Below are 10,867 nucleotides of genomic sequence, written 5' to 3' on the forward strand. Positions count from 1 at the left end.
AAAGAAAAAAAAAAAACAAATAGGGCTACATCATAACAAAAAGTTTTTGCACAACAAAGGAAACCACCCACAAAATAAAACAACCTACTGAATGGGAGAAGATATTGGCAAGGATATATCGGATAAGGAGTTAATATCTAAAATTGATAAAGAACCCATACAACTCAACACCAAAAAACCAAATGATCCCATTTAAAAATGGACAGAGGACCCAAAAAGGCATTTCTCCAAAGAGAATGTACAGATAGCCAATAGACATATGAAAAGATGTTCAATATCCCTATTCATCAGGGAAATGCAAATTAAAACCATCATGAGATACCACTCCACACCTATCAGAATTGCCATCATCAATAAATCAATGAACAATCAGTGTTGATGAAGATGTGGAGAAAAAGGAATCCCTGTGCACTGTTGCTGGGATTGTAAACTGATGCAGCTGCTACAGAAAATGGTATGGAGTTTCCTCAAAAAATGAAAACTAGAACTACTATATGACCCAATCATCCCATTTCTGGATATTTATCCAAACGAACCCAAAACATTACTTCAAAAGGACGTGAGTATCTATATGTTCATTGCAGCATTATCCACAATAGCCAAGATATGGAGGCTACCTGGTGTTCACCGAGAGATGATTGGGTAAAGAAGAGGTGGTACATATATACAATAGACTATTCCTCAGCCATAAAAAAGAACGACATCTTGCCATCTGCACCCTTATGGATGGACATAGAGGGTACTGTACTGAGTGGACTAAGTCAGATTGAGAAAGACAGATGTCGTATGATTTCATTTACATGTGGAATCTAAAGAACAAAATAAGCAAACAAAACAAACAAACTCGTAGATACAGAGAACATTTTGATGATTGCCAGATGGGAGGGCTGAGTGAAAAAGGGGGAAGGAATTAAGAAGAACAAATTGGCACTTACAAGAGTCATGGAGACGTAAAAGAGAGCATAAGGAAGATAGTCAATAATATTGTAATAACCATGTATGGTGTCAGATGGGTATTAGATTTATTGGGGTGATCACTTTGTGAGTTATATAAATGTGTAATTGCTATGTTTTACACCTGAAATTAACATAATATTGTACATGAACTGTAATTGAAACATAGGAAATTTTAAAAATAAAGAACAGAAAGGAAAGGTGTATACAAAAAAGTAAGAATAAACAGCTCACCCAATTAAGTCACGTCCACCCAGAATAATCTCCCTTCTGATAAATTCAAAACCATGTGATCTGTAATTTAGTTATGTCTGCATAATCCCTCCACCTTTGCCATCAGCAGTTAATGGAAATTTTCATAATTTCTATATTTTGGCCATTATGAGCAACAGAGCAATAGAGATTCACGTACAAGGATGTTTTTATTTCTTTTTTTAGATCCAAATCCAGAAGCGGTGCTTCTGGGTCGCATGATAAATTTAAGGAGAAGCATATGTTGGCACGTCCTGATTTCATACTCCAACCCCATTCTTACTGCTGTGTGACCTTGAGCGAGTTATCTAGTTTCTCTGGGCTCACTGTCCTCTGCTATACTTTTCTAACAGTGTGATTCTGAAAACTAAATAGTCCATGTGAAGCCCCTGAGCATAGCTTGACATAGAATCAACTCTCATTGTTAGCTACCACTAATATTTATTCTGACACTCTACCGGACACTCAGTAAACAGTCACTGATTGAACAACAGGTGAAAGACAAGGTCTCACTGGACAATCTGCCCTGTGTGTGAAGCTTCTGCTCTCGAACTTCTGTACCACAAAGTTTTACATTTCTTCTTCCATTTTTTAGTCGTATGTCCTGTGGTTGGGGCTGACTCTATGCTTGACTCTTTGAGAGGATTTGACAACAATCTAACACCTGCAGATTCCTCAATAAACATATTTAACTTTCCAAATACAAATAATGAGAACATACAGGCTCCCCATTTCTGTAGTGGCTTTCATCAGAGGAAGTTTATACACTTATACTCTTATTCCCACATGCGACTCTTAATAGTCTGATCGATAACATCAAATAAACCCTGAGGTTTTTTATTTTTTATTTATTTTTTTAAACTACGGGGTGGCAATCTGTCTGGGATAAATTTGATGTCTGAGAAAAACATAAAATTTTATTTGCTGCTTGCAGACTAACTCCTTTAAAGAAGAAAGTTTAGTGATGTTGTAATCAACAAGCCTCTTGGGGCATGAAGGAGGACCTGGCTTCCCCTCTTCTTCCTTCACATCCTTTTAATTAAAAAGTCTGCTGACCAAAAGTTAATTTGGTCCTTTTCCTATTCTTGAAAACATAAAGTTATTTTAAAAAATCTAACAGAATCAAGAGATGTCACGTTAAATAAGAGTGCCTCCTCTCTTACATCTCATCTTTCAGGTAGCATATTAACCCTTTTTATTTTTTCGAATTGTCTCCTTACTATGATCTAACAGTCTGGTAACTCTACCCACCCGTGTCTTTGTAATACAAATCTATAATGTCTATTTTAGGAATGTTACAATTCCTTATCATATTACTATATCGCTGAGCTTGTTGTAGAATAATTCTGTTCTCAGAAAGAAACCACTCAAATTTCTCCTTGAATTCAGGTTATTCATCCTGTCAATCAAGACAGCTTTGCAAATCACCTGGGGAAAAACTGTCTCTCAGACCAGAAAACAAACTCAAATAAAGACTCTAGTTTGCCACCCTCAGTGACCCTAGGAGAGCATTTCCAATCTTATTGGTCATAAAGAATTTCCTTTGTTTAGCAGCATACTGGGAGTTAGAAAGCAAGGAAGTAGCAAGTTCCTATAAATTTTTTAAGTGAAGTGAAGATTAATAGACCAGGGTCATCTCATCGAGTAGGTTAACTATAGTAGGATCTTAAATTAGTGGTAAACTCCAAACCTTTTACGTTTTCATCCTGTTTCCCTAAATATGTAACCAATTATTTTTGTTATTTGATGGCTACTTGAGCTATGTTGAAATAGCCAAAAAAAATTAAGACTAGAGTTACCATCTGACCCAGTAATCCCTCTTCTGGGTATCCACCCCCCAGAATTGAAAACATTTATCCACAACAACATATAGACCCCTGTATTCATCACAGCATTATTCACGGTGGCCAAGACATGGAAACAGGCAAAGTGTCCTCTGATAGATGACAAGATAAAGAAGAGGTGGTACCTATATACAATGGAATATGACTCAGCCATAAGAAAAGATGAAATACTGCCAATTGCAACATGGATAGATCGAGAATATCATGCTAAGTGAAATCAGAAAAAGTTGAGGACGATACAATCCCAATCATACGTGGGATATAAAACAGAAAGCAACAAATGAACAAGACATACAAACAAAAACTTATTGACACAGACAGCAGTTGCTTGGTGACAGGAGAAAAAGGAGGTAGTGGGAGGTAGAAAAAGTCGAGGAGATCAAATACATAGTAACTGAAGGAGATTTAACTTTGGGTGGTGAACACACAAGATATTAAAATACAAATGATTTATTATAGAATTGTACACTTGAAACCTATCTGATTTTATTAACCAATATCACTGCAATAAATTTCATAAAAATACTGAGAAATAGACGGCAACATAATAATTGAGAATTTTAATGCCCCATTTACATCAGTGGATAGATAATCCGGATGGAACAAGAGCATTAAATGACATGGTAGACTGGATGAACTTAAATATTTAGAGAACATTTCATATGAAAACATTCTTCTCAAGGTCACCAAAAACATTTTCCAGGAAAGATAATATGTAAGGCCACAGAACAAGTCTTAATAAATTTAAGACGCTCAACATCATGTGAAGCATTTTTTTTCTGAACACAATGCTAAGAATCTAGAAACTAATCACAAAGAAAACTGGAAAAGTCACAAATATGTGGTGATTAAACAACATGCTACTGAACAACCAATAGGTCAAAGAATAAATCAAAAGAGAAATTTTAAAAATACCTTGAGAGAAATGAAAATATAACATACCAAAATGTGTGGGATACAGCAAAAGCACTTCAAAGATGGAAGTTCATGGTGAGAAATGCCAACCTCAAACAAAACCAGTTCTCAGATAGACAACTCTACACCTCCAGAAACTAGAAAGAGAAGAACAAAGCCCATGATGAGAACGAGAGAAGACATAACAAAGATGAGAGCAGAAATAAATAAGGGACTAAAAGACCATACAAAAGACGAATGAACGGAAGAGCTGGTTCTTTGAAAAGATAAAACTGACAAACCCTTAGCTAGACTCACCATGAAAGAAAGGAAGAGGACTCTAATTAGTACAATCAAAAAATGAAAGAGGAGATATTACACCTGGTGCCACAGATAAACAAAGGATTAACTAAACAATTATTAAATGGCCAATAATTAAATGAAGAATCAATCATATGCCAACAAACTGGACCACCTAGAAGAAATAGATAAATTCCTAGAGACATGCAACCTAACGAGACTGAATTGGGAAGAAAGAGAAAATCTGAACAGGCCATTCACCAGGCAGGAGATTGAAACAGGAATTAAAATACCTCCCTGCCATCTTAAGTCCTTCAATGGTGACCCTACCAAAGATGCAAAGAAATTCTCTAAAACACACCAGAGGAAAGAGTTCTTCCAAACTCATTTTATGAGGGCAGCATGACCCTGATTTAAAAAAGAAAACCTAGATAAGGATGCCCCAGTAAAGAAAATTACAAGCCAAGGTCTCTGATGAACATAGATGCAAAACTCAACAACATATCGGCAAACCAAATTCAGAAATACATTAACAGGATTATAGAGCATGATCAAATGAGATTTATTCCAAAGACTCAGGATTCGTTCAGTATCCACAAATCAATTCACATGATACACTACATTAACAAAATGAAGCCTAAAAATCATTATCTCAAAAGCATGTCACAAAACTCAACATCTATTTATGAGAAAAATTCTCAACAAAGTGAGTACAAAGGGAATATACCTCAATGTAATAAAGGCCATGTATGACAAACTCACAGCTGATATCATACTCAGCGGTGAAAGGGTACAAGCTTTTCCTCTCTCCCATGAATTCTGTTCCATAGAACATTATTATAATTGTTGTTTTAGCTAGTTTGAGTGCTTGTATATGGTTCTGTTACTCTAGATTTTTAAAAATCGAAAAAAGACATATGCACTGCCAGATCTCATATTCACTGAGCATGTCCTGAAAAAGTTAAGACTAATTTATATTTCAGACATTCGGATGAGAAAAAGAAATAAAAAGCATCCAAATTGTAAAGGAAGAAGTAAAAGTGTCACTATTTGCAGATGACATGATATATAGAAAACTCTAAACATGCCACAAGAAAAAAAAACTGTCAAAATTAATAAACTAATTCTGCCAAGTTGCAGAACACAATATCAATACACAAAAATCTGTTGAATTTGTATACACTAAAACTATCAGAAAGACAAACAAAGAAAACAAACCCATTTACAATCGTATCAAAAAGAATAAAATACCTAGGAATAAATCGAATGAAGGACATGAAAGAGCCATATAGTGAAAACTCCCGGACATTAATGAAAGAAATTGAAGAAGACACAAATAAATGGAAAGATATTTTATGATCATAGGTCAGAAAATCAATACGGTTAAAATGTCCATACTACCTAAAGCAATCTACAGATTCAGTGCAATTCCTATCAAAATATTGATGGCATTGTTCAAAGAATTAGAAAAATTACTAAATTTTGTATAGAACCATAAACCTTCATGAATACCATAAACATCTTGATAGAACAAAGCTGGAGGCATCAGGCAACCTGGTTTTAACTATATTCTGAAGCTATAGTCATGGAAACATCATGGTGCCGGCATATAAACAGACACAGAGATCAGTGGGACCAGAGAGCCCAGAAATGAGCCCAGGCATTATGGTTGAATAACTTAAGACAAAGAAGTGAAGAATATAGATTGGGGAAAGGACGGTCTATTCGATACACAGTGTTAGGAAAACGACACAGCCACATGCAAAAAAAAATGAAACCCGACCACTTTCTGACATTGTACACAAAAATGAACTCAAAATGGATGACAGACTTGAATGGAAGACATGAAACCATAAAACTCCTAGATGAAATCATAGGTGGTGATCTCTTTAATGTAGGTGTTGGTGATATTTTTTTAATCTGACACCAAAAGCAAAAGCAAAATTAAGTGGGACTACAACAAACCAAAAAGCTTCGGCACAGCAAAAAAAAAAAAATCCACAAAATTAAGCCAAAGCCTACCGAATGGGAGAAAATATTTGCAAGTCATATATATGTTTGATAAGGGGCTCATACCCAAAATATAAAAAAAAAAAGGGCTCATACAACTCAATAGCAAAAAAACGAACAGTTTAATGAAAAAATGGGCAGAGGATCTGAAAAGACACCATTACCTTGATTCCAAAACCAAAGACTTTTATTTTTTTTTATTCACACCTTTATTTATTTTTTTTAAGGCGAGGCATCTTGGTTGACCTCACAGATTGCAAGGACCTCATCAACTTACAATCCCTTATTTTTATTATTATTTTTTTTATGCCTACAGCACCTGGTCTTCCTAGGTGGTCTCCCATCTAAGTACTAACCAGGCCCAACCCTCCTTAGCTTCCAAGATCAGTCAGGATCAGGCTTGTTCAGGGTAGCATGGCCATAGACAGACAAAGGCATTTAAAAAAATTATACACCAATATCTCTTATGAACATTGATGCAAAAATCCTCAACAAAATATTAGCAAACCAAATTCAACAATACATTAAAAATATCATACACCATGAACGAGTTGCATTTATTCCTGAGATGCAACCTCAGGAATGGCAGCACAATTTACAATATACACAAATCAATTAATGTGATACACCACATTGACAAATGGAAAGATAAAAACCATTTGATTATATCAATAGATGAAGAAAAATGTCTGACAAAATCCAGCATCTATTTATGATAAAAACTCTCAGCGAACTGGGAAGAGAGGGAACAGACCTCAACATAATAAAGGCCATATATGACAAACCTGCAGCTGATATCACACTCAGTGGGGGAAAGGCTAAAAGCATTTTCCTTAAGATCAGGAACAAGACAAGGATGCCTACTTTCACCACTCCTCTTCAACACTGTATTGGAAGTCTTAGCCACAGCAATAAGAAAAGAGAAATAAAAGGTACCCAAATTGGAAAGGAAGAAGTAAAACTCTCATTATTGGCCTATAATATGATACTATATAGAGAGAACCCTAAAGATTCCACCAAAAAAACTGTTAGAACTGATTGATGAATTACAGAATACAGAATACAGAATTAATATTCAGAAGTCAGTAGCATTTTTATATACCAATGATGAACTTTCAGAAAGAGAAATTAAGAAAACAATCCCATTTACGAAAAAAATCCCATTTAAGAAAACAAGAAAATACCTGGGAATCAAATTAACTGGGGAGGTAAAAGACCTGTTCTCAGAAATTATAAGTCACTGAAAAAATAAATTGATGGAAGCATATACTGTGCTCATGAGTAGGAAGAATCAACACCATTAAAATGGCCATACTACCCATACTACCCAAAGCAATCTATAGATTCACCACGATTCGTGTCCAAATACCAATGGCATTTTTCAGAGAGCTAGAACAAATAATCCAAAAATTTATATGGAACCATAAAAGGCCCTGAATAGCCATGGCAATCTCGAGAAAGAAGAACAAAGTTGAAAGTATCACACTACCTGCTATTAAACCATACTATAAGGCTGTAGTAATCAAAACAGCATGGTACTGGCATAAAAACAGATACATTGATCAATGGAAAAGAAGAGAGAACCCAGAAATAAATCCACACCAATATGCTCACTTAATATAGGACAAAGGAGGCAAGAATATACAAAGGACGAAGAGTATCTTTAATAAATGGTGCTGGGAAAATTGGAAAGATCCATGAAAAAAAAAGAAACTGGACCATCTTACACCATATACAAGAATAGACTCAAAATGGATTAAAGACTTAAATGTAAGACCCGAAACCATAAAATCTCTAGAAGAAAACATAGATAGTAAACTCTCTGATATTGCTAACAGCAATTTCTTTTCATATCTATCTCCTTGGGCAAGGAAAACAAAAGAAAAAATAAACAAATGGGACTACATCAAACTAAAAATTTTTGTACAGCAAAGGAAACTACCATCCAAACAAAAAGACAACCAACTGAATGTGAGAAGCTATTTGCTTATGATACATCCGATAAGAGGTTAATATCCAAAATATATAAAAAACACATACAACTCAACAATAAAATTACAAACAATCCAATTAAAAAATGGGCAGAACACCTGAACAGACATTTCTCCAAAGAGGAAATACAGATGGCCAATAGACATATGAAGAGATGCTCAAAGTCACAAATCATCAGAGAAATGCAAATGAAAACCACAATGAGATATCACCTCACACCTGTCAGAATGGCTATCATAAATGAATCAAAAAACAACAAATGTTGATGAGGATGTGGAGAAAACGCAACTCTCATACACCATCAGTGGGATTGGAAATTGGCACAGCCACTATGGCAAACAGTCTAGAGGTCCCTAAAAAAATTAAAAATGGATATACCTTTTAACCCAGCAATTGCACTTCTGGGCATTTATCCAAAGAAAACCAAAATAATAATTTGTAAAGATCTATGCACCCCTACATTCATGGCAGCACAATTTACAATAGCCAAGATATGGAAGCAACCTAAGTGCCCATCAACAGATGATTAGATAAAGAAGTTATGGTTCATATATGCAATGGAATATTACTCAGCCATTAAAAATGAAACCCTACTGCTTGCAACGACATGGATAGACCTAGAGGTTATCGTGCTGAGTGAAATAAGTCAGACAGAGAAAGATAAATACCATATGATTTCACTTACATGTGGAATCTAAGGAACAAAAAAGAACAAACTAATCAAAAACAGACTCACAAATATAGAGGACAATCTGGCGATAACCACGGGGAATGGGGTGAAGGGTTAAAGAAGTACAAATTAGTAATTGATAGATGGTTATGGGGATAGGGAGCACAGCATAGGGAATGCAGTTAGCACTAATGTAATGGCTAAGCGGAGAGCCAGAGGAGAGAAAGAGCAATTAGTGGGATTGTTTCATAAACTAAATAAGTGTTTAACCAATGCACTGTATACTTGAAACTAATAAAAATGTAAATATATATATGTATATGTATATATATATATATATATATATACACTCTTTTTAAAGAGGACATAGAGATGGCCAACAGCTACATGAAAAGATGCTCAACATTATTAATCAGAGAAATGTAAATCAAAACCACAATGAGACTCCACCTCACACCTGTTAGAACGGCTCTCATCAAAAAATAAAAAGCAGCGTTGGCAAAGATGTGGAGAAAAAGGAACACCTGTGCACTTTTGGTAAAATGCCAACTGGTGCTGTCACTGTGAAAATAGGATGTAGCTTCCTCGAGAAATTAATTTTTTAAAAAAGCAAAAATTAATCAGTGGAACTACAATAGGATTCAGTAATTCCATTTCTGAATATTTCTCTGAAAAAAAAAACAAAAACACTAATTTAAACATATATATGTGCACCGCCATGTTCATTGTAGTTCCTTACGATACTCAAGATATGGAAACAACCTAAGTGTCCATCGACAGATGAATGGATAAAAAATTTGTGATACATGCACATGCACGCAAGCAATGGGACATTAGCCATAAAAAGAATGAAATCTTGCCATCTGTGACAACATGGATAGACCCAGAGGGTCTTATGCTACACGAAATAAGTCAGAGAAAGACAGATACCGTATAATCTCTCTTCTAGGTGGAATTAAAAAAAAGAAAATTGTGGATACAGAGAACCGATCAGTTGTTGCCAAAGGTGGGGGTGGGTGGCAGGAGAAATGAGTGAAAGGGAGGGGAATCACAAGGTTAAGAAAATGCAGTTGAAATAAAATAGAAATTTTGAATTATATTCAAAATACTGACTATATACAAAATATATATTTGTATGCTCATGTATATGACATCATAGTACATGTATAAAAACGGTTATGTACCCATTATTTCTAAAGTAATGAAAATCAAATACCACATTCTAAATCTTTAAGATGAAACCAAATAATAGCATATTCTTAGCAATTTGCATAAAAACTGTACAATCAAAAGTCAAGAAATCCACATGTGACTTATTTGTACCCAGCCCAACTTTATAAACAGGTACAAAATATTCGTTTAGCTGATTACAATGCGACCTTCGACTATACAGAAGCCACTCAGAGAGCATTCTCTCCATTTCTAAAAGCCATTAAATACAGGACTCATTCTGTTGTCATAAATTTCCTTTCTCAAGTGGACCAAGAACAACAGAAAAAATTCTATTTTAATATTGAGAAGCACAAGGAACACTGTAAACAAGTATAATACATTGAGTTTGTCTCACAACCATTTTAATATGTAATGAGAATTATTCCGAGTAAAGCACGTCCTTGAGTCTATTTGGGGGAAATAGGCAAGCAATTTTCTGATTTATAACAGTAGGCAGATGTGCCTTGAAGTTAAATGTTCCAACTTTGTAGTCAAAAAGTGACATATACCTGAAGGATTCTATAAACAGTCTTAACATGTACTTCGGAAAAGCAAAAGTTGAAGTGGGGCTACGTCAAACTAAAACACTGCACAGCCAAAGAAACCAGCAACAAAATGAAAAGGCAGCCTATGGAACAGACAAGAGAATCTGCAAACCGCACATCTGAGAAGGGCTTCATAACCCAACTACATAAGGGATATACTGTGCTCTCCTCGCTGGTCGGCTCCCATCCTGGAC

General features: G+C 35.1%; 1 pseudogene; it reads right to left on the bottom strand.

The window, feature by feature from the left end:
• Nucleotides 1–6,561: 6,561 nt before the first annotated feature.
• LOC120581752 (uncharacterized) lies at nucleotides 6,562–6,680 on the bottom strand (annotated as a pseudogene).
• Between the last annotated feature and the right edge of the window lie 4,187 nt (nucleotides 6,681–10,867).

Source organism: Pteropus medius, unplaced genomic scaffold (assembly GCF_902729225.1).
Source record: "Pteropus medius unplaced genomic scaffold, Ma_sr-lr_union100, whole genome shotgun sequence".
Classification (NCBI taxonomy): Eukaryota; Metazoa; Chordata; class Mammalia; order Chiroptera; family Pteropodidae; genus Pteropus; species Pteropus medius.